At 42.0% G+C, this 22,728-nt stretch overlaps 1 long non-coding RNA gene across 1 annotated transcript; it reads left to right on the forward strand.

The window, feature by feature from the left end:
• The first annotated feature begins 172 nt into the window (after positions 1–172).
• LOC122919280 lies at positions 173–21,233 on the forward strand. The gene is made up of 4 exons (XR_006386783.1): positions 173–315; positions 18,246–18,363; positions 20,474–20,519; positions 21,111–21,233. It is a non-coding gene; the product is annotated as an uncharacterized LOC122919280 (long non-coding RNA).
• The last annotated feature ends 1,495 nt before the right edge of the window (positions 21,234–22,728 follow it).

Consider the following 22,728-nt stretch of genomic DNA (forward strand, 5'->3'; position numbering starts at 1 on the left):
CCTCCTGGTAATGAAGTTGCTTCTTGTAGTAATGGAACTATTGAATCGAAAATGTAATCAAATATATCAGATGCTGTTAAATAACATAGAAGCCAGCCTATTTATGAAGCCCCGGAGTCCAAAGGATGGCAAAATGGTCCTGGAATGTCTTTGTCATTCAAATGGCTTTGTCTTTTTAAAAGAGAAACTGTCCTAGAAAGTGCCTTTTGTCTTCACCACAGAACATCCCCGGTGGTGCGACTGCTGACCATGGCAGGCATTTGTTGAACCTCTGCCCACATCTGGGATGAGCACAGTGTTGCTGGCTTTTTGTGGGTAAGCTGGTATATCAGTAGCACAATACATCTGCTCCCCCCACCAGCCAGTTATTTTCCATTCCCCTCCCACCATCCTTGTTTAGAATTTTATTTCCTCTTTCCTGGTCTATGTTACTCAAACAGCCTACTTACTATACAGAACCCTTGCCCTTCACCTTTCTCTTCCTTTTAATTGATTTGCCAGATCTGTCTTTCAAAAACATGATTTTATTTTCATCAATTCATTGATTTATTCATTTATTCATTCAACAAATATTTATTGAATGTCAACCATGTGTCCACCACTTAGCTCTCTGCTATAATAAGAGTTACAGTCTAATGGGGCAGACAGATATTTGATGAATAATCCCACTACTGAATAGACAATTTTAAGCTACTGTGAACATTCTGTAGGAATGAAGCAAGGTTCTTTGACAGTATAAAACAAAGAAACTCTCTCTGGATGGAGGAAGCGGGGAAGCTCCTCCAAGGAAATGATAATTAAGTTGCAATGTGCACATGTATAGGTATAGATTTTAGCTAGGCAAAGGAGTGACCTGGAGAGTGGAGACAGAATGGGGGGGCGGAGGGTTTCCCAAAAAGAGGAGTTGGTCATGGCAGGGGGCAGCATTGTGCCATCTGAGGAATGGAGAGAAGTCCACTTTGGCTGGAGTATGGAGAATGAGGGCCACCCTAGCAGGGCTATGTAAGGCTTGTTAAGAATTGTGGTCTATGTCTCTCAGCTGTGGGAAGTCATTAAAGAGAATATAGGCAGGCTGTGATTGGATCAGATTGGCATTTTGAAAAGTACACTTGGGCCACAGAGGGGAGAATTGATTGGCAGTGGCCAAAGAGATCAGGGAAGAGAGGTAATAATGAACCCAGGTATTAGCAATGAGGATGAGAAATAGGTTTGAACATGGTTTATGTAGGGGAAAAAATACACAGTGTTTGATGACAAATTGGACATGAGGGAGAAGAAATCATTGCGGATGTCTGTGAGACTCCAATCTGTGCAGCATGATTGATTGAGTTGCCATTACTGAATGGGGGATGACGGAAAAAGAGGACTAGAATCACAAACAAGGACCTCCAGTTAGGAGCAAACGATTATTTTCAAGGGATAGCAAGGTGGAGAGAGCCATAAAACATGAAAATGCAGAGATCTGACCATGGAACTTGGCAGATTAGATCATGTAGGGCCTTATAAGCCCACTGGAAAAGGATTTTAGCTTTTAATGGAAATGGGAAGCTATTGGATCAGACGAATTACATGATCGGACTTAACACTTTTGAGCGATTACTGTGGCTGTTCTATGGAGAAAAGACTCTAGGGAGATAAGGCCAACATCGAGGAGATCATTTGAGCAAAAATTACAATAATCCAAAGGGAAGATGGTAGTGATGATGGTAACTTACATCACAGTGGTAGCTGAGAAAGTGGTAAGAAGTAGTAGAACGTGGATGGATTTTTTTTTTAAGATTTTATTTATTTATTTGACAGAGAGAGAGATCACAAGTAGGCAGAGAGGCAGGCAGAGAGAGAGGAGGAAGCAGGCTCCCCGCTGAGCAGAGAGCCCAATGTGGGGCTTAATCCCAGGACCCTGAGATCATGACCTGAGCCGAAGGCAGAGTCTTAACCTACTGAGCCACCCAGGCGCCCCTGGATGGCTTTTTAATATAGAACCAGAAGCATTTTCTTTTTTTTCTTTTTTTTTAAGAGTTTATTTATTTATCTGACAGACAGAGATCACAGGTAGGCAGAGAGAGAGGGGGGCAAGCAGGCTCCCCGCCAAACAGAGAGCCTGACGTGGGGCTCGATCCCAGGACCCTGAGATCATGACCTGAGCCAAAGGCAGAGGCTTAACACACTGAGCCACTCAGGCGCCCCCAGAAGCATTTTCTGATGGTTGAATATAGTGAGAAAGAAAGTGAAGAGTGAAAGATGACATCAAAATTTTTGGCTTGAGCTACTGGAAAGATCGATTGCTATTCACAAAGATGGAGAAGATAGCTGGAAATTCAGGAGTTTGGTTTTGAATATTGTATTTGAGATCCTTATTAGATATCCAAGTGGAAAGATTAAGTAGGCTATTGGACAAATGGCCTAAAGTTCAAAGTAGAGATATAGCATAAAAATATAAACCTGGGGAGTGGGGTGCCTGAGTGGCTCAGTCAGTTAAGTGTCTGCTTTTGGCTCGGGTCATGATCCCAGAGTTCTGGGATCGAGCCCCAAAGCCCCGAGTTGGGCTCTCTGCTCAGCAGGGAGACTGCTTCTCACTCCTCCTCTGCCTGCTGCTCCCCCTCTTGCTTTCTGTGTCTCTCTGTCAATTAAATAAGTAAAATCTTTAATATATATGTAGGTACATACATACATATATATATATCTATCTTTGGTTATATTTGAGGTATAGATAGATGGTACTCCAACTCATGAGAAAGGATGAGTTCCCCAGAGGAGAAAGAATAATTAGAGAAGAAATGAAAATGTTTAGAAGATAAGCATGAAGAAGAAAATCTAGTCAGTGATCATGGTTGCTATCCCCAGTAATAAGACATACCAACATCTTGTATCATACCCTTGCTATGATGCACTGAGAAGAGTATAACAGCAGTTCTGTAGTAGTTTTGCCAAAAAGTACCACGAGGAAACATCAGACATCCAAACTAAGGGACAGCCTATGAAATAATTGACCAGCACTCTTCAGAAGGTCAAGGTCTTGAGAGACAATGAATGACTAAGAAACTCACAGATTAAACAAACTAAGAAGGAGCATGACAAGTAAATACAACAGTGAGATCCCAGATTGGATCCTGAAACAGAAAAAGGGTGTTAGTGGGAAAACTGCTGAAATTCAAATAGACTGTAGTTCCGTTAATAGTATTGTACCAATGATATTTTCATGGTTTGGATCATTGTACTAGGGTCACATAAAATGTAAACATTAAGGGAAGCTGGTTTAAAGAAATGGGGGAACTTTCTGTTTTATTTTTTGCAACTTGTCTAGAAGTCTAAAATTATTCCAGGGGCGCCTGGGTGGCTCAGTGGGTTAGGCCGCTGCCTTCGGCTCAGGTCATGATCTCAGGGTCCTGGGATCGAGTCCCGCATTGGGCTCTCTGCTCGGCGGGGAGCCTGCTTCCTCCTCTCTCTCTGCCTGCCTCTTGTGATCTCTCTCTGTCAAATAAATGGATAAAATCTTTAAAAAAAAAAAAATAAAATAAAATAAAATAAAATTATTCCAAAAGAAAAAGTTTTATAAATTAGGTTTATGGCTTTTAGGCATGTGTCCCGCAAGGATGTGGCTGCCCTCACTTCTAGTCTTTCTAGCTTGGCATAGAGATTCTGGAGACATACGCAGGACCACCCATTGGGGTCCTTAGAGTGTGTTAAAGACTTTGGACTTTCCTCTAAAAGCCAGTGCAAGATTAAGCAGGGAATGTGGAAGAAGATGGGAAACTAGACATGTTTGTTTTAGGCAAAAAGAGACAAGAAAACAGAAATACTGGGTTAGGCCCAGATTCAGGCAAACACCCAGTTACTCTCAATTATTCATCCTGTTCTCCAAACAGAACTGACCATGAGTTAGTTCATGACTCACAAGGGTGTTAGCACATTGTAACGTCTGGCTGGGAAGATTGCTCAAATCCCAAAGGATTATCCTTGCGGAGCCTTGCAAGCCTCCTGTTTTCTCCTGGCACTCCTACAGTTCGGCCATAACTGTAGAGGGGATTTGAAGCTTGTAAGCCTGAAAGGTAAGTTGTGTATGTACTATATCTCACCCTCCCTGCCCAGAATGATACCAGAACAAAGACTGGAGCTGGACCGAGATACCCACCTACAGTGAATGAAGAAATGATCATTAGGAATGAGGCGAGAGGCTCTTCCTGCACCCGTCTTCTCAGCCAGTTCTACTGGAGGAGAGGGTTGCGGTGAGCTGGGGTGGGGTGGGAACTATTAAAGATTCCATCCCATCAAAGGTCCCAAGGGTGTTGTGGACTAGTTGGAGATGGTGACTGAGAAGTGCTAATTGGAAAATTAGATATTAAATATTAGCCTTGGGAAAATTGTAAAAGTGGTTCATAAAGAAGACAGAAAGGTTCCCTGGAGCTAGGGAGACTCTGCCTTGGCCCAAAGAAAGGATGAACCATGGAGACAGATGTGCCCGTTAATCTGCTCACTGTCCTATGGGGGATGGGCTAAAATCAGGAGAATCCTTAGAGTCTTACCCTAAAGATCACCTGTGCACCCCTCCTTACCACCGACCTACCTTATTTCCTGGCCTGGCAAGAAACTGTGTGTCAGCATTGATGGCTAGACCTGCTCTCAGAAACTCTGAAATTGACCACACAGTCTAATACCCTAAGGCTTAGATCCTACAAAATCCTATTTTTAAAAATAGGATTAAAAATATTATTTTTTAAGATTTTATTTATTTATTTGACAGAGAGAGATCACAAGTAGGCAGAGAGGGAGGGGGAAGTGGGCTCCCAGCTCGGGGCTCAATCCCAGGACCCTGAGATCATGACCTGAGCCAAAGACAGCCACATCACGACTGAATCACCCAGGTGCTCTCAAAATCCCATTATTAATGGTAGCTGTCAATTTCTGAGTACCTACTACATGCTAGGTTCTTTATAGGGTTGTTTCTAATCCTTCCAGTAACCCTTCCAAGTAGTCATTATCATTGTCGTATAATAGGAGATCTTCCTGGTGAGGAAATAGAGGTTTAGCTTGTTGGAGATTATACAACTAGTGGATGACAGAGGCAGGGTTTGAACCCAGGACTGGTTTCCCGCAGAATCCCAGAGCTTTCCACTAAAATTAATGCTTCCCTGATCATGAACGAACCTATGGGGCCAGAAGTTAATAAGCCCCTGGGACAATATTAGCGATGCTGCAAAGTGCCGGGAATGGCACTGACCCAATTTTATAGACCTATACCAAGGTGCAGGATTTCAGGAAGTTTCACGAAGGATGTGGAATCAGCAGCCCATGACTCATCTGGCCAAATTCGGGGGAGGCTGACTGATGATGGTGCTGCAGCAGGCAGTTTACAGTAACTGAGGTCTGTGAAGAGTGAGGGGGAAGGGCATGAAGAATCCTGACCAGCACACCTGGGCTCCTGATGTTGGAAAATTGTGAGGATGTTCTGTCAGTGTTGGCCTGAAGCTACATTTCTGGCTTAAATTTGGGTGGCTTACCAAGCCTCTAAGGCGGAAAGAACAAATCATGTGAAGAGTTTGACAGTGAGCGAAGTCCAGGGTTCTAGCTGGCTCTTTGCCACAGACTTGACATGTGAAGAGGAGCAGAGAAGCTGCTTCTTCACCATCAAAGTCTGTCATCTGGGCTGGATGTCTCACAGAGAAAAAGGTAGCCAGGTCTCAAGTCTACTTTCTGGAAAGAAACCCTTTGATGCAGAATTACGGAGACGTCTAGGCCCGCAAAAGACATTATTATATACCAAGCTACCACATTGATAAAATAGACATGCTGTTAACTATTTTCATTAAGCTCAAGTAATAGGGGAAGGGCATTTTGGGTGTTGGGGACATTTTAACAAGTCAGTGTGTTCCAGAAAAAGTAAGGAGAGAAAAAAAAGAAAGAAAGAAAGAAAGAAAGAAAGAAAGAAAGATGACCTCCTTATGGGTATTGAGAAGAGAGAGTAAAACCTGAATTCCACAGCACTATTTTTAAGATCAGACCCCTGCCTTTTCCTCATTCTGTCTCCCACTGTGCTTTTCTCGGCCTTGCTCCAGCTCTCTTACTCTCTTGCTGGTCTGCCCTTAAATAATTTCTCTCCTCCCCACTTCTCCCCATCACTTCAATAGCTCTTACTTGTCCTTTATGACTCAGCTCAGTGTGTCTGCCTGGGGATGTCTTCTCCGTCTACCAAAGCTGCTGGAGACTAGATTTTTCTGCGTGGATGTCCCATGCGTCCTCCTACTGGACTGGCCTGCCCCTCACCTGGGTTCCTGACCACCTCCCCTCCATCAGTCATCTTTGACTCTTCTCTCCCCACCGCCTTTATTGACTCACTCAGTAAGTCCTGCCTGTCTGTTCAGATACCAGTAAGATTAAACCCTTAGTAGACGAGAGGTATTGTCAAAGGGACTCTGGGTGTGTTAGCTCACCCAGTAGCTCACAACAGCACTACAAGGTGGATCCCATCATACTATTGCTTTACAGACTAGGAAAGGGAGGCAAAAGAGGCTAAGCAATTTGCCTAAAAACACACAGCTATAAAGTGATGGGGCCAGGAGTAGAACTCCAAAGCCCTCATTTCCTAAATATGTCTCAGTCCCCACAGGCCACCGTAATCTCATTCCTCTGTGCAGCCTATCCCCATAATGCAGTCAGAGTGATTTTTCAAGTGAACTCTCCTTAAAACCCTTGGCTTCTTATTTTCTTCCAGACAGAGTCCAAACTTTTTCTTCTTCTTCTTCTTCTTCTTCTTTTTTTAAAAAAATATTTTATTTAGTTATTTAACAGAAAGAGAGCACAAGTAAGCAGAGCAGCAGGCAGGGGGAGAGAGAGAAGCAAGCTCCCTGCTGAGCAGAGAGCCCAGGACCCTGGAATCATGACCTGAGCCGAAGGCAACCGCTTAACCAACTGAGCCACCCAGGCGCCCTGAGTCCAAACTTCTTAAGGCAACAGAAACGACACTTCCCCCATGTGCCTCTCTACCCACCTTCCAGCCTTGTCTCATGCCGCTCCTCACCTCAACCCCTGGGCCCAGGACTTCGTGTGTGTGGAGTCCTGCGGCCTCCTCTTCTCTCTGTCTGACCAGTTTCTCTCTGCCCCCAGGTCTCAGCTTGGATGTCACTTCTTTCAGAAAGGTCTCCCTGGCGCCCTGACTCTGTCATCCTGCCATGGCACCCAGTTCTTACCCCTTTGCGACACCATCCTACCCATACAAGGTCTGCTCCATTCCCCTCTCTCCACCCTCAGCTGTAAGCAAAATGAACAGATACTAGGTCTTGTTTTCAGTGAGTCCCTAGGGAATAGCAACATATTCAACAAATGTTTGTTAAATGAAGGAATAAAGGGCATGCATGCTCTAGGTCAAAGTTCTGACCTGGCTGATTGTACAAAGGTCCCTATCCCTATATTTGCCCACTTATATAACAGACAAAATTGCAAGATGGTATTAATGGGCAGATGACATGGAAGAGGGGACCACAAAGGGAAGCAGTCACTCTTCCCTTAGAAACAATATCAACTTCCACTTTCCAGGGGATAGAAGACTTCCTGGAACTTTTTGCATGAGAATCTGGCATTAAATCATTTGCCCGGTATGTGTCCATCAACCAAAGGGCTGTGTGAGAGTTCAGGCTACCTGTGGTTCCTTTCAGGTGTCATTACTACTCACTTGCTAGCTTTTGGACTTGGGTATAGCTTTACTAAGCTTCATTTTACTTATCTAGAAAGGCCACTTGGGTTTCAGTTTTTGGCAGTATAACAAATTAGATGCACTGACTAACCCTTCCAACTGTAACAACTAAAATGAAAGAAGAGGGGGGAAAAAGTGTTTTTTGTTTTTGTTTTCATTATTTAACTACATTGTTAAAATGTCCTAAAAGTAAAGCATCTGTGAATCCCAAAATTGAGGTAAGAGCAGAAACCCAGAGGTAATTCAGGAAAAAGGTGATTTTTACTCTGAGGTTTTTGCCCAGGCCAGGAAACTTGAACTTCTGTTTTGATGGATGTGCAGGACTTGAGAGGGAGGAGATAAAGCCTTGAGCTTGTCTAAAGTGGAGATTAAGTTAGACATCCTAGCATAAACTGGGATCCCAAAGGCATGAACAAGAAAAAAAAACAAAAAACAAAAACAAACAAAAAATCCTACACTGAAGGTTGCTACACAGAAAATGAGAGCAAGGAGGGACAGAGCAATATAATATTTCCTTACCTTGACCTAGTCACTAGGTGGAGAGACAAAACAACTCCCCCAGAATCAGAGAACCATACATAACTGAGCCCTCAGAAGGATGTATCAGTCTGAATTCATACCACCTGTGTGGTCAAAAAAATGTTGCATGAAGAATCAACTTAAAGTAGTACCAGAATAGTGCCCCAGGAGACTGACAGAAGTAATTTGAATCTTCTTGAAAGGAACTCAACTTCACTCAACCCTTTAACATTTTCTTCAGATAAAGTTGCAAGGAAAAAGGACAACTCATGATAAAATAAAACTCAAAAAGTATCCCAGGAAAACAGCACACTGTGAATGAAAACAAGAAGAAAGAGGTACCTGGGTGGCTCAGTTGGTTGGGCGCCTACCTTCAGCTCAGGTCATGATCTCAAGATCTTGGGATCAAGCCCCACATCAGGTTCCTGCTCTGCCAGGAGTCTGCTTCTGCCTCTCCCTCTGCTCCTCCTCCCTGCTCGTGCTCGCTCATGCTCTCTCTCAAATAAATAAATAATCTTTAAAAAAAAAAAAAAGGAAGAGGGAAAAAAAGTGCAAAGCAAAATTGCAATTATGAAAATATTTAATAAGTGAAAAGCAGACGTTATGAACTTTATATCAATGAATTTGAAAACTTGGATGAAATGGGTTGAATCCTAGAAAAATATAACTCAAAAACTGACTCAAAAAATAGAACATTTGTAAACATTTGTAAACACAAAAAACCTCCCAGAAAATCTGAATAGTCCGTCTTTCTTTCTCTTTCCCTCCCTTCCTCCCTCCCTCCCTTCCTTCTTCCTTCATTCCCTCCCTACTTCTTCCCTCCCTCCCTCTTTCTTTCTTGCTTGCTTTCTTTCTCTTTCTCTCTTTTTCTTCCTCCCTCCCTTCCTCCTCTTTCTTTCTTCCTTTCTTTCTCTCTTTCTTTCTTTCTTTAGAATAGTTCTACCTTAGTTTTAAAAATACATAATACTTTAAAAACTTTCCACATACACAAAACAACAAAACAAAAGAGCCACCAGATTCAAATGACTCAGAAAAATATTTGATAAAATGTAACACCTATTCATGATTAAAAAAAGAAACTAGAGGTAAAAAAGAGATGTACCTAACCTGGAAAACAGAGTCCACAAAACTATCTATGGAAAGCATTTAATTTAAAAGGAAATACTGAAAATGTTCTTTTTATTTTTTTTAAGTTCAATCTACTTCCTAATGTGGGACTCAACCTCGCAACCCCAAGATCAAGAATCACATATTCTTCCCACTGAGCCTACCAGGTACCCCAAACTTGAAATGTTCTATTTAAGATCTAAAAAAGGGAAGTCCAAAAAAAAAAAATAAAATAAAATAAAATAAATAAAAAATAAAAAAGGGAAGTCCATTTGACACCCCGTATTTTATTGGAAAATACTAGGCAATGCAGAGACTAGAAAATTAGAAAAGATAAGAAAGAAAAAAATAACATTGTTTGCATAGCTAGTGCTTGAAAATGTAAATAAAAAGAAAGGCTCTGAACACCCAAAAGGATCTACAGATTGAGGATGAATAAGTGAGTTTGGAGAAAGACTGGATGTAAGAGCAATATGTGAACAGTCAATCTTATTCATCATCAGTGTTTAGTTTAAAAAAAAGTATTTTAAAGAAAATAATCACTTAAAAAAAAAAGAAAGAAAATAATCACTTATGAAAACACCAAAATGTAAGTAGGAACAAATCTAAGAAGAAAATGTGAAACTACTTTGTGAAGAAAATTATAGAACTTTATTGAAAGGTTAAAGAAGTCCTAATAAAGGAAGGCATATAGCAGATTTTTCAACAAGAAGCTTCAATAGCTTTTTTTTTAAAAAAGATTTTATTTATTTATTTGACAGAGATCACAAGTAGGCAGAGAGGCAGGCAGAGAGAGAGGAGAAAGCAGGCCCCCTGCTGAGCAGAGAGCCCAATGCGGGGCTCAATCCCAGGACCCTGGGATCATGACCTGAGCCAAAGGCAGAGGCTTTAACCCACTGAGCCACCCAGGTGCCCCAGAAGCTTCAATAGCTTTAAGGACTGTTAAATATCAAGATTCTGTAGAGTTCCAGTCAATATTCTCCAGAGATTGTCCTGGACCTTGACAAATTATTACTAGAATTTTTATGAAAAAGCAGAAGTCCTAGAATAGCTGATACTCTTGGGAAGGCAAAGAGAAGCTAGGGGATTTGCCCTACCAGATACCAAGACCTAATAAAGCTATAGGCATTAAGTTAATGTGATATTGGTGCAGTGGCAGACAAACAGATCAATGGAAAAGCATAGAGGGCTCCACCAAACAGACATGTACATAGGAAACTTGAATTAAGACAAAGTAGCCATTGGGGTGCCTGGGTGGCACAGTGGGTTAAGACAAAGAAACCACTGTAGATAGCATGTGAAGAAAGAAATGGTGTAGGGACAATTGACTGTCCATATGGAAAAACCTGAAATTAAATCCTAACGTACAAATAGCAAGTTCAAGTGGAATAAAGACTTAAATATGAAAGGCAAAGGTCTAATACAATTTTAGAAGACAAATTAGATTATCTTTAGGATACTCAAAGACTATCCTAGTTTACTCTAAGAGTAAAGAAGGATTTCTTTAAGCAAAATAAAAAAAAACATAGACCATGAAATAAATATCGAAAAATTCAATTCTGTTAAAGGTCTGTCATCAAAAGACATTATATACAGAGTAAAAAGAAAAGGCATAAAGACAAAGAAGGTATTTCAACATATTAAATCAATAATCAAAAAGATTAGTACCGAGTATTTTTAAGAATAATACAAATCAATAAGAGAAAGACAACACAATCCAATAGAAAAATGGACAAAGATAGGTCCCTTATGAGAGAGGGGTTCGACCTCACTAGTGTTCATCCTTTTTAGTAATAAAGGAAATACATATTAAAATTAGAATTTCCTTCCTCATCAAATGGGCAAAAATTTTAATTCTGATAATTCTAGATATTGGCCATACTGTAATGAGACCTCTCATTCCATGTTAGCAGGAATGTAACTTGGAAAAAGCATCTAAAAAACACCTTACCTAGTTAAGTTAAAATGTGCTTATCTTAGTAAAGTTAAAATTTGAGGGCCTAGTAAAGTTAAAATGTACTTACCCTAAAACCATCCATTGTATTTCTGAGTATGTGGCTAGGGAAATTCTGCCTATGTGCACTGAAATACATATAAAAGAATGTACTAGCAGCATTGTTTATAATAGCTCTGATTAATAACACAATGAATGTCTATAGAGTAGAATAGGTAGATTGTGTTTCTCTATTCAATGGAAAATTACATAGCAGAGAAAATGACTAAACTACTTTTACATGTATCAACATGGATGGATCTTTATCTTATTTTTTAAAATATTTTATTTTTTATTTGTCAGAAAGAGAGAGCACAAGCAGGCAGAGTGGCAGGCAGAGGCAGAGAGAGAAGCAGGCTCCCCTGTGAGCAAGGAGCCCAATGCAGGACACGATGTCAGGACCCTGGGATCATGACCGGAGCCAAAACAGTGGCTTAACTAACTGGACCATCCAGGCATCCCAACATGGATGAATCTTTAAAAACATAATGAGGAGGTTCCTCAAAAAGTTGAAAATAGAGCTACACTATGGCCCAGCAATCACACTACTGGGTATTTACCCTAAAGATACAAATGTAGTGATCCGAAGGGGCACATGCACACAGATGTTTACAGCAGCAATGTCCACAATAGTCAAACTGTAGAAAGAACCTAGATGTCCATCAACAGACAAACGGATAAAGAAGAAATGGTACATGGTATGGTATATGACAGAATACTATGCAGCTATCAAAAATCCCCCAAATCTTGCCATTTGCAACGATGCTGATGGAACTAGAGGGTATTGTGCTGAGCAAAATAAGTCAATCAGCGAAGCACAATTACCACATTCTCTGATATGAGGAATTTGAGAGGCAAGGCGGGGGGTCATGGGGAGTAGGGAGGGAAAAAATGAAACAAGATGGGATCAGGAGGGAGACAAACCATAAGAGACTCTTAATCTCAGGAAATAAACTGAGGGATGCTGGAGGGGTGTGGGGTAGGAGGGATGGGGTGACTGGGCGATGGACATTGGGGAGGGTATGTGCTATGGTGAGTGCTGTGAAGTGTGTAAGCCTGATGAATTACACACCTGTACCCCTGAAGCAAATAATATATTATATGTTAATAAAATAAATAAATAAAAACATAATGATGATCGAAAGAAATAAGCTATTAAGATTACTGCAAGCAGTATGATTCCATTTATTTAAAGAAAAAATTGGCCAAACTAAGTGTTATACTCTAAGAGAGGCAAACATCATTGGTAAACTATAAAGAGAAGCAAGGCTCTGATTAAAACAGAATTAAGATGCTATTTTTCTTGCAGGGAAGAGAGGGAGGTATCACTGGAGAGAGGTCCACAGAAACTTCTGAAATACTGATAGTATTCTGTTTCTTATCCTGTCACTGGTTACACATTCTATCATTATTTTTTAAATTTTACAAATAAAATTTATTCATTTTAAAGTAGGTGTATTCTGCAATTAAATGAAAACTCTTGTTTCTGCGACTATGGCAAAGACTGAATGGCACAAGGTGCAAAAAGTGCCAGGCATCTAAGAGGTGCTCAATATGATATGTGTCTAAATTTAAAAAATAAGATAGGAGTAACTTCCCTGAGGCCTAGGGGTGAGACAGGGAGGCACGGAGGAGTGGGATATGGATACAGGACTGATTCTTATGGGCCCCAAGTAAGGACGCAGAGACTTGGACATTGGCTGGAGCTCATCCAGTCCTTGAAGAATCTGCCAAGTGAAGCAGGCAGACACATTCCAGAAGATGGCATGTTTACAACTTCTTGGCCCACACCGCTGCCATAAAAGCAGTCTGCCCAAATCCCTTTCTTCTTATCCACAAATGAGCCCCAGGATATTATATCTTTCCTGGGAGGAAACCTTGTTTTCCAAGAGAAGATGAGCCTCGTTTACCTTGGCTCCTCTCCACCCACCAGCCAAGCAGATATTTAGCAGGTAATGAAGTGGCCATTAGACAGTGCTTATCTACCTCACCTCTGCCCTTGGGTGGAGGGTCTCAAACATACTGACTGGAGGCCAGGTCTTACTGGTGGGGGAGGGGAGGGCTCTCAAGGTCTTTTAACAAACCTGAACTGAGCATCTGCTAACTGCAAGACACTTTGCCAGATACATGGTGTTATGGGTTGATTTTTGTCCTCCCCCAACCCCCGCCGCCAAATACGTTGAAGTCCTAACTCCCAGTGTCTATAAATGTGACCTTATTTGGAAATAGGGTCTTTGCCGATGATCGAGTTAAAATGAAGTCATTAGGGTGGGTCCTAGTCCAAAGCGACAGTCTCCTTCTGAAAGGGGGATGTGGATACTGGCACACGGGGAAAAGGCCATGTGAAGATTAGCATTCTCCTGCCACAAACAAAGGAGCTACCAGAAGCTGGGATGGAGGCCTGGAACAACCCATACCTTGATCTCACACTTTAGCCTCCAGAGCTGTGAGCCAACCAGTTGGCCATACTTCATTTTGGCAACCCCAGGAAACTAATACAAATGGGTGGGTATAGACATAGAAATGAGGAAGCTACGACTTCCTGCCCCCAAGGAGCTCACTGTCTCCCAGGCAGTTGTATTTTAAGCAGAATGAAATAAATAAAATAACAAAAGGGCAGGGAAAGTGTTCTGGCTGTGCAGGCTCGAGAAGGAGGAATTGTAACTGTAGCTAGTGTAGTTTCACACAGCCCTTTGTTTATCCTTTCTTCCGCATACTCATTTGTTTATTCACAGGGGCTGTAGAATATATTAAATAAGAGTCTAGGATTTGAAATCAAATGCAAGTTCCTATTTCAGGTCAGTTGATTCTTAGTTGTGTGATAGCAGGGAAGTTTCCATCATTTATAAAATGAGCGTACTCAGACCTACCTGACAGTGCCTGACACATTGTAAGTTCTCCCTAAATGGAGACAACTCTCGGCAGTGGCCGTCTTGCTAGTCACCCAAATAGAGTTTACTGTGTCTGCCATGAGCCAGACAACAGATTGGGGATCTAAAAGTAAGGCAATCCTTCCTGCTCTCACGGAGATCACAGTCTAGTTCCTTCCTGGCTCGGAGTTGGGCATAAAGCAGTTAACCACATCATAGATTAAGTACTGATAGAGGTAGGCATCAAGGAGGACCCAAGCTGGGTGTGTCTTGTTCTGAATGAGGGGATCAGGGTAGAGGCAGAGAAGAGGTGATGCTTGAGATGAGGTTTGAAGGTATCAGAGTAGGGCCTTTTCAAGGAGTCGGAGTGTGTACAAAGCAACAGAAACAGAGAAGAACAGGTGACATGTGGAGAAGGGCAGTTTAGTGCAGCTGAAACACAGGATCCTAAGAAAGGAGAGAATCTCGGGAAGATGGACCAGCTCCTTGTTGTGAAAAGTTCTATAGGCCAACCATAGGAGTTTGTAGTTCATTTATAGGCAATGAAAGCTTTAATTTCTTAAGTAGGTTCCACGCCAAGACTGAAGCCCAGTTCAGGGCTTGAACTCAAGACCCTGAGATGAAGATCTGAGCTGAGATCTGGAGTCAGATGCTTGACTGACTGAGCCACCCAGGTGCCTGGGCAATGAGAGATTTTGAGGGACTTTTCATTTTTTAATAATGGATGGTAAGCAAGGGAGGGACATGGTAAGGCTTGCTTTTAGATGTACTGCTGCTTGCGTTAGTGTGGAGGTGAGAAAAGAGGCAGAGAAGCCCGTTAGGAAGTTATCACATTAGTCAAGACCACGCGCTTTGAAGACTAGAGCTGAGTCAGTGTTGGTGGGATAGACTGGGAACGTAGAAGATAGTGTTAACTGATGTCTGCGATGCATTACAGCTGCCTAACATTTCTCAAACACCCTTCCTATGGTTGGGGAATTTCCAAACTTAGTGTCCATTCTCAAAGAAGAGGCCAGAAACTCACTTTTCCCGTGTCTCTGTCAGAGAGTTCACAGGCATATAATCTGGGCTCTGCCCATCAGGACTTTGTTTTGGGAAAGAGGATTGCGAAGTAGGAGATAGCACATGGAATCCATTCTGATGAGGATAGTACCGCAACACTGAGTTCCACAGTCCGTCTTCCCCCTAGGGTTTGTCTGGGATGCACAGTGTGCCAATGGTAGCAGCAGCACGGTTTCTATGGACAGCCTGGCTCACAGGCCCTCTTGAATATTCTCTGTGCTACCTAACAATTTAATAGATTCTTTTTTTCCCCCCCTCCTTAAACTGGCTAGAGTGGCATCTATTTTTCGTAACTAAGAACACAGTCTGATACAGGTAGAAACGACCGGGTTTGATGATAGATTGATAGATCGACAACGATGCCCAGAATTCTGTGTGAGGTGGGATGATAGGGTTGTTAATTAAGCTTGGGAATGAGGAGGGAAGAGCAACTTGGGGAAGAGAACAGGAAGTTATAATGAGCTCGTGTTTAACATGCTGAGTGTGAGTTTCCTTTGGGACATATGGGTCATAGACAGATACATGAGATATACGGATCTGGATATCAGCAAGGAAGTCTAAATATGACTTTTAGACTTGTTAGAATGTATTTATTGTTTAAATTAATTGAACACTTAAAATGTTCCGGTCCCTGGGGAAACAATTGTAAATAAAATAAGATCCCTGCTCTCATAAAATTTATCTCTTAATGAGAAAAATCATAAATATGTAAAAAAGGAAATATGAAATGTGATATTGGGTGATATATACTACAAAAAGGAGTAGAAAAAGGAGATAAAGTGATGGTTGGAGGTGGGGTTGGGACAGCTACTATTTTTTTTTTAAGATTTTATTTATTTATTTGACAGACAGAGATCACAAGTAGGCAGAGAGGCAGGCGGAGAGAGAGAGAGAGAGAGAGAGACAGAAGGAAGCAAGCTCCTTGCTAAGCAGAGAGTCCGATGTGGGGCTCCATCCCAGGGCCCTGGGATCATGACCTGAGCTGAAGGCAGAGGCTTTAACCCACTGAGCCACCAGGTGTCCCACACTTATAAAATAGTAGCTGTCCTGGGGGTGCCTGGGAGGCTCAGTAGGTTAAAGCCTCTGCTTTCAGCTCAGGTCATAATCTCAGGGTCCTGGGATTGAGCTCCACATCGGGTTCTCTGCTCAGTGGGGATCCTGCTTCCTCCTCTCTCTCTCTCTCTCTCTGCCTGCCTCTCTGCCTACTTGTGATCTCAAATAAATAAATCTTAAAAAAAAAAAAAAAGAAGTGTGTCCGGGGAAGGTGTCTCTGTGGAAGTGATATTTGAATAAAATTAAGGAGTAAGCTCTAAAAAGATTTAGGGATAAGGAAAAGCAATCTAGGCAAAGGGACAAGCAAATGCAAGGGGTAATAAACTTAGAGTGTTGAAGGAACAGCAAGGCAGCCAATGTGACTCGAGTGAAATGAGCAAGAGGAACGTGGTAGCTGATGACCTTTCAGAGGGAGACAGGAACCAGATCATGTAGAGTCTATGCTGTTGACCATGATGAGGAATTTTTATTTCATTCCAAATTTGATGAGAAGCCATTGGAAGGTTCTGAGCAGGGAGAGAAATGATATGACTTATGCCTTTAAAGATCACTGCTTGCATATGGAGTACCATCTTTGAGGGAGCAAGAGGAGAAGAAAACAGACCAGCCAGGAGGCTAGTGCAGTAATCCAGGCGAGAGATGATGGTGGCTTAGCAGAGTTTATGGGGATGGCAGGTGGTGAGAAATGATTAAATGCTGGTTGTCTTGAGAAGAGACAACCAATAGGACTTACCAGTGGGATTGCTGTGGATGTTAGGGGAGAGAGAAATGTTGGATGACTGCCACGTTTTTGGCCTATGAAACTAGGTATCCAGTGGTATGCTTTAATGAAGTGGGTGAGAACTAGTTGGGGAGTGGTGGTAGAAATAAAATATTTTGGTTTGGATGTAAGCTGGAGATGTCTACCAAATATCAAAAATAGGCTAGAGCAAGATTGATCAACTTGGAAGTCACCGTCTCACAGACAATATTTAGCCATCTCCCTACCCTTCCCTCCCCCATAAATCCATTCTCAAATCCCCCCTGTAGCCTTAGGGAAGCTTCCTGTCACAGGTGACTTATGGAAGGAATCTTTATCTTTCCTCTCTGGCACAAGACTTTCCCCAGGAGGTCTGTGTTAAGCTTACCAGAAGTAAAATCTAGAAAACAGAAAAAGCAGAAAGCCAATGCAAGGCATTATGAAGAAAAGTACATTGTACTGCATTGCATTATGAATTTAGAAATTTTAAGTTGAGTGAGCATATAAAATATATGTGCTACATGTTTTAGGATTTAAACTTCTTCTGTAAAGCAGCAGTTGCTCTGTTTTGTGTTTCCTTGGGAGGCAGTTAAGAGAACTGGTTAAAATAAAAAATCACCGGCCTTGGAATCCTACTTCTTGGGTCCAACTTGGAGATACGCAATTTTGGTCTAGTTATTAAATATCTCAGCACCTCAGTATCCTCATATGTGAAATGGAGGTTGTAATAGAGCTACCATTTCAGGACTATTGTAGAGATTAAATGATTGAGTGTGAGTAAAGCCCTTAGGATGTTGCCCATGTTGAATGAACTCAATAACTGTTGGGTGATAATACATACTATGTGTTCTACAGGGACATAGGCATATCGTGGATCCCACATAGGAAATGGTTAAGCAGAGGCTGAAATACTCTAAAAATGTTGTAGGAGGAATACCATATTGGGAGAGCAGTAGTTTCTGGATCTAAAACCTTCAAATTTTGAATATATATATATATATTTTTTCATTCTGTGAAGTAATTTGTGTGCTGCATGGGAGAACAGTGTGTTGATTGAGCATATGACAAAGTGTGAGGCTGGCCAATAGGGAACTTCTTAGTTTCCCTTTGATGCCACCTTTTCTCTTGAGATGCTTACTCTTATTCTGGATGCCAGATGATCTGCTGTGCTTTCTGTTTATCTGGGTTCCCTGTGTCTGTTCATCTCCCATCCAGATTCCTGATTCTTTAGGAGAGAGACTGCTAGCCAGCCGACCGTAAGGATTACTCTTGCATCATTCCTTCTAGGCAATACTCACATTTTAGCAGAGTCCACCACGGCAAGTTTGCAGAGGTGAGTATTGATGGACCCACCCAGTGAGGGAGGCAATTGCAGAACCCATTCTGGACACTGTAGTGAGATTTGGACGGTTACAGGTCCCTGTGGCCCATCCTGCTAGAGCCCCTGGGAAAGTTATTCTAGAAGGAACTAAACGGATTTAAAATCTAAGCTCTTAGAAAGAGGAAATGAAGTTTGTATACCCATTGGTGGTCACCATGCTTGTATATAGCACTGGATGCTACTTTCTCTGGAGGGAATGGATAGGATCTTTAAGTCTGAGAACAAAGACAATAAACTCTTTTGCAGTTGTGTTTAAGTGTTGTGCTGCTATTCTGAGGTAGGAGCCATATCCTTGCACTTGCTTCACAAAATCCAGGTCAGTGTAAATGGTTGCATGTACAACACACACACACACACACACACACACCCTAACCTAACCACTACAGTGTCAACTCCAGGTGCTTCCTGTCTTGCCTTGCCTTGCCTTGCCTTCCCTTTCCTTTTCTTTCCCTCCTTCCTTTTCCCTTCCTCTCTTTTTGGTATTAAGTCTGTTTAATATCTTTAATTATTCTATCACTTCTAAGTCCTTCCACAAAGGACATTACTGCTCTTCAGTGTATAGCAAACATATCTTTTAAAAAAGAGCCAACCTTAATGTCGAAGCTGTAGTAAAAATTTTTAATTATTGGCAGCACTATACTACAAAGTAAAACAAAGAACATCTTATTTAGATGAAAAAAATATAATACTTCACTGGGGAATATATCCAGCACATTTTTTTTCTTTACATATGTACATCCAATGGTAGAAGTTTGTGGGCTAATTTAAAAACAAAAGCAGGGAGACAAACCATAAGAGACTCTTAATCTCAGGAAACAAACTGACGATTGCGGGGGGTGGGGGTTGAATGGAGAGGGACGGGGTGACTGGGTGATGGACACTGGGGAGGGTGTGTGCTATGGTGAGTACCGTGAATTGTGTAAGACTGATGAATCACAGACCTGTTCCCCTGAAGCAAATAATACATTATGTGTTAATAAAAATGCAATTTTTAAAAAAATAATGAAAGCTGGGGCGCCAGGGTGGCTCAGTGGGTTAAAGCCTCTGCCTTCAGCTCAGGTCATGATCCCAGGGTCCTGGGATGGAGCCCGCATCGAGCTCTCTGCTCTGCAGGGAGCCTGCTTCCTCCTCTCTCTCTGCCTGCCTCTCTGCCTACTTGTGATCTCTGTCTGTCAAATAAATAAATAAATAAAATCTTTAAAAAAAAATAATGAAAGACATGTTTTTCTCAGGGATAGTATTGTATATATGCCTTATAGCTTGTTTTTATAGCAGATACTAGTTTGCCAAACTTCAGTGGCAAACCACTCAGTTGGGAGTTTGGTATTGTCCACCTAGCTGTTTCTCGTTGCCCTGGAGAATCTGCCCGTGAGTAATGTTGAGAAATCACCTTGTTGACACCATTTCTCTTCTTTTTTTTTTTTTTTTTTTTAAAGATTTTATTTATTCATTTTGACGGAGAGAAATCACAAGTAGACAGAGAGGCAGGCAGAGAGAGAGAGGGAAGCAGGTTCCCTGCAGAGCAGAGAGCCCGATGCGGGGCTCGATCCCAGGACCCTGAGATCATGACCTGAGCCGAAGGCAGAGGCTTAACCCACTGAGCCACCCAGGCGCCCACTATTTCTCTTCTTAAGGGCAACTCCACTATGACACAATATTCATATCCTTAAGACGCAAGTCCTCCCACAAATCCACCGGATCTCACAGTGTTCTGTTTGATAAACTGTTGCTGCTTCACTTGTATTGTGGGTTTCAGGTGCTGCCTTATTTGCTCCTTTCTTCATCTTTTCTGTTTTGTTTACATCTTTTTCAACTCTCTTCCGGTGTGCACACAGCCACTGTGACTGGCAGTCTGAAGAAGAAGAAAGCCACCACTTACTGCAGTTTCCAGAACAAAACTCCTGCACATTGGCCAGTCACTCCACCCTTTGCAATCTGGATGGCACTGAGTGTTTTTCTACAATAGGTCTGGAGCTGTGGCCAAACATTCAATTCCATTCTTCTTGCATATTCAGTTAAATCCAACACTTTGTAAGACTCATCATTGCTTTCATATTCTTAGGGAGGGGAGTTCCAGGTTCCTGGTCGCCATGATACTGCTGGCCCAGGTAGGTCCTTTCAGATGTAACTGAAAACATCACTCTCTCCTCTGTGCCTCCCTCACAGAGGCTGTAAGGAGTGTGGTCTTTGTCTACATATTTAATGGAGTGGAGGTCTCACAGGGGAAATGCTAACACTTTCACTGGGTCTTTGTGTAACCCCGTAAGCAGCCGACTAAAAGCTCACATCCTCTTTCTTAAAGAGACAGGACAGTCAAATGTAGTGCGTGATCCCTGATTGGATCCTGACTAAAAAAAGGGAAAGAACTGTCAAAGATATTTTGGGATAATTGAAGACAGTCAAATAGGGATTGAATATTGATTAGATCCTCCCTATTCAGAATGTGGGCCACTGACCACACCAGCAGCCTCACCTGGGAGCTTGTAAGAAATGCAGCTTCAATCCCCATCCTAGGTGGTTTACAGGCACATTAAAGGTTGAGAAGCACGTGTGTGAGAATGCGTGCGCATTCCGAGTAGAAAAATTCAGAGATAAATCTGTAACCCCGACTGAAGGCAACATTTTCAAAGGAACTGGACCCTAGACTCCCCCAGGACATCGTGGATTGTCTTGCTGGAGCCACTGGATTCTTCTTCTAGGTGGGATAGACCAGGCATGGAGGTGTCAACTGCACGGAGGAGTGATGGAATTAGACCAGCCCCACAGGAAGAAACTCCGGAGTCCCAAAGGTGCCTGGGGATTCATTGAACTCTGCGACAAGAAGTCAACAAGGTTAGCAGTTTGGGTGTGTCCCCTTAACTTGGTGGGGATTTTTTTTCCCCTTTGTTGGATGACATAGCTTAAAATTCCTTCCTTCGTGTGCTGTAATTCCCTCTGGTTTGCCCCAACCCTTGACTGTGGTTGGACAACACCCCTACAACTTTGTGTGTTGGTGACAGGGGAGAAATGAAACCTGCCCTGTGGTCACAGCCCTCCGTGAAGGCCTTGGCAGGGACAGTAGCATCACTGGCAGGGGGCAGAGGTCACTGGGCTCTAGGCTACATTTTCCAGAAGAGGAGGTGAACCTCTGCCACTCCTGGGTCTCATTTCTGTGTCTCTGTCTCCTCTCAGGTCTGAGCCTTGTATTCAGGATTACTAACTCTGAGAACTTCTCTCTGACTGCCAAATCACAGAGTGGGAAGTGGTGAGGATGAGGCTCTCCCAACTCCCATATTTCTGTAGCTATAAAGGATTTGATTCATGGGGGGGCATTTATTTCAAATAAAGACTAGCACAAACTGAAAAGAACTGAGAAATTACACCGTCCCATTCTTGTTTCCAAATTCCATTCGGGTTTGACACTTACTTGAACAATTTTCATTTTGAAACATGAAAAGGTGGAAGAATCCAGCCTCTTTCTGTTAACAGTAGACAAAGATAAGCATCTCTTCACAAAGGTACGAGATTATGTTACCCTTCTGGAATTCTGGTAGCCAATTCAAGTTGTTTTTGAAGCACAATGCTACCCATGAGGCCTAAACCAAAAGAACCAGACATTCCAGATTGACTCAAATAATTCCATTTTTTAAATGTAATGTTCTGGCACCTCTGCGATTTCCATATTTGTTCCAGTTTTCATCACACCCTGTGATATTGAATGGCAAGACCAGGAACAGAATGCTTCTTTGAATAACTCAGCTGCCTTCCTACCTTGTGGCTGTCAGGTATAGGATACAGTTTGTCAGGAATTAAAGGAAAACACAATTTCCATTCAGGAATTTAATTCTCTTTCAACACATATAAAGAGGGTAAAAATTGTTTTGTGGTTTATTGTGGGGAGGGGAAGTCTTCTATTAAAACAAAACAAAACAAAACAAAACAAAAAACACCACTACCAACAAAACCAAAGGAAGGAAATTCTCAATAGAAACTATGGATCATTGATGAACTTTTTATTGCTGGATGATTTGAGATTTATTGAGCCAAACTAAAACCTATTTTGTTTTTCACTGTGTCTTATAAGTAGGGGGAAAAAAATGACAATAACTATTGAGCCATATGACTCTCAAATACATAGTAACTTGGCTTTGCATGCAAGGCAAAATGCTTCTAGAAACCCCATGATATGAAGGTTAAATCCTGTTCATTTTCTTTGGAACTATTCGGAAACATTCACAGGTCAGAGCTGGGATGTCCATCCTGTAGTTCATATAGCAAAGCTGTGTTGTCTCTGACTCCACAGAAGAGTTTACGGCCGAACTGGAAAACAGCTCTCCT

The sequence above is a fragment of the Neovison vison genome, chromosome 1 (genome assembly GCF_020171115.1).
Source record: "Neovison vison isolate M4711 chromosome 1, ASM_NN_V1, whole genome shotgun sequence".
Taxonomy (NCBI): Eukaryota; Metazoa; Chordata; class Mammalia; order Carnivora; family Mustelidae; genus Neogale; species Neogale vison.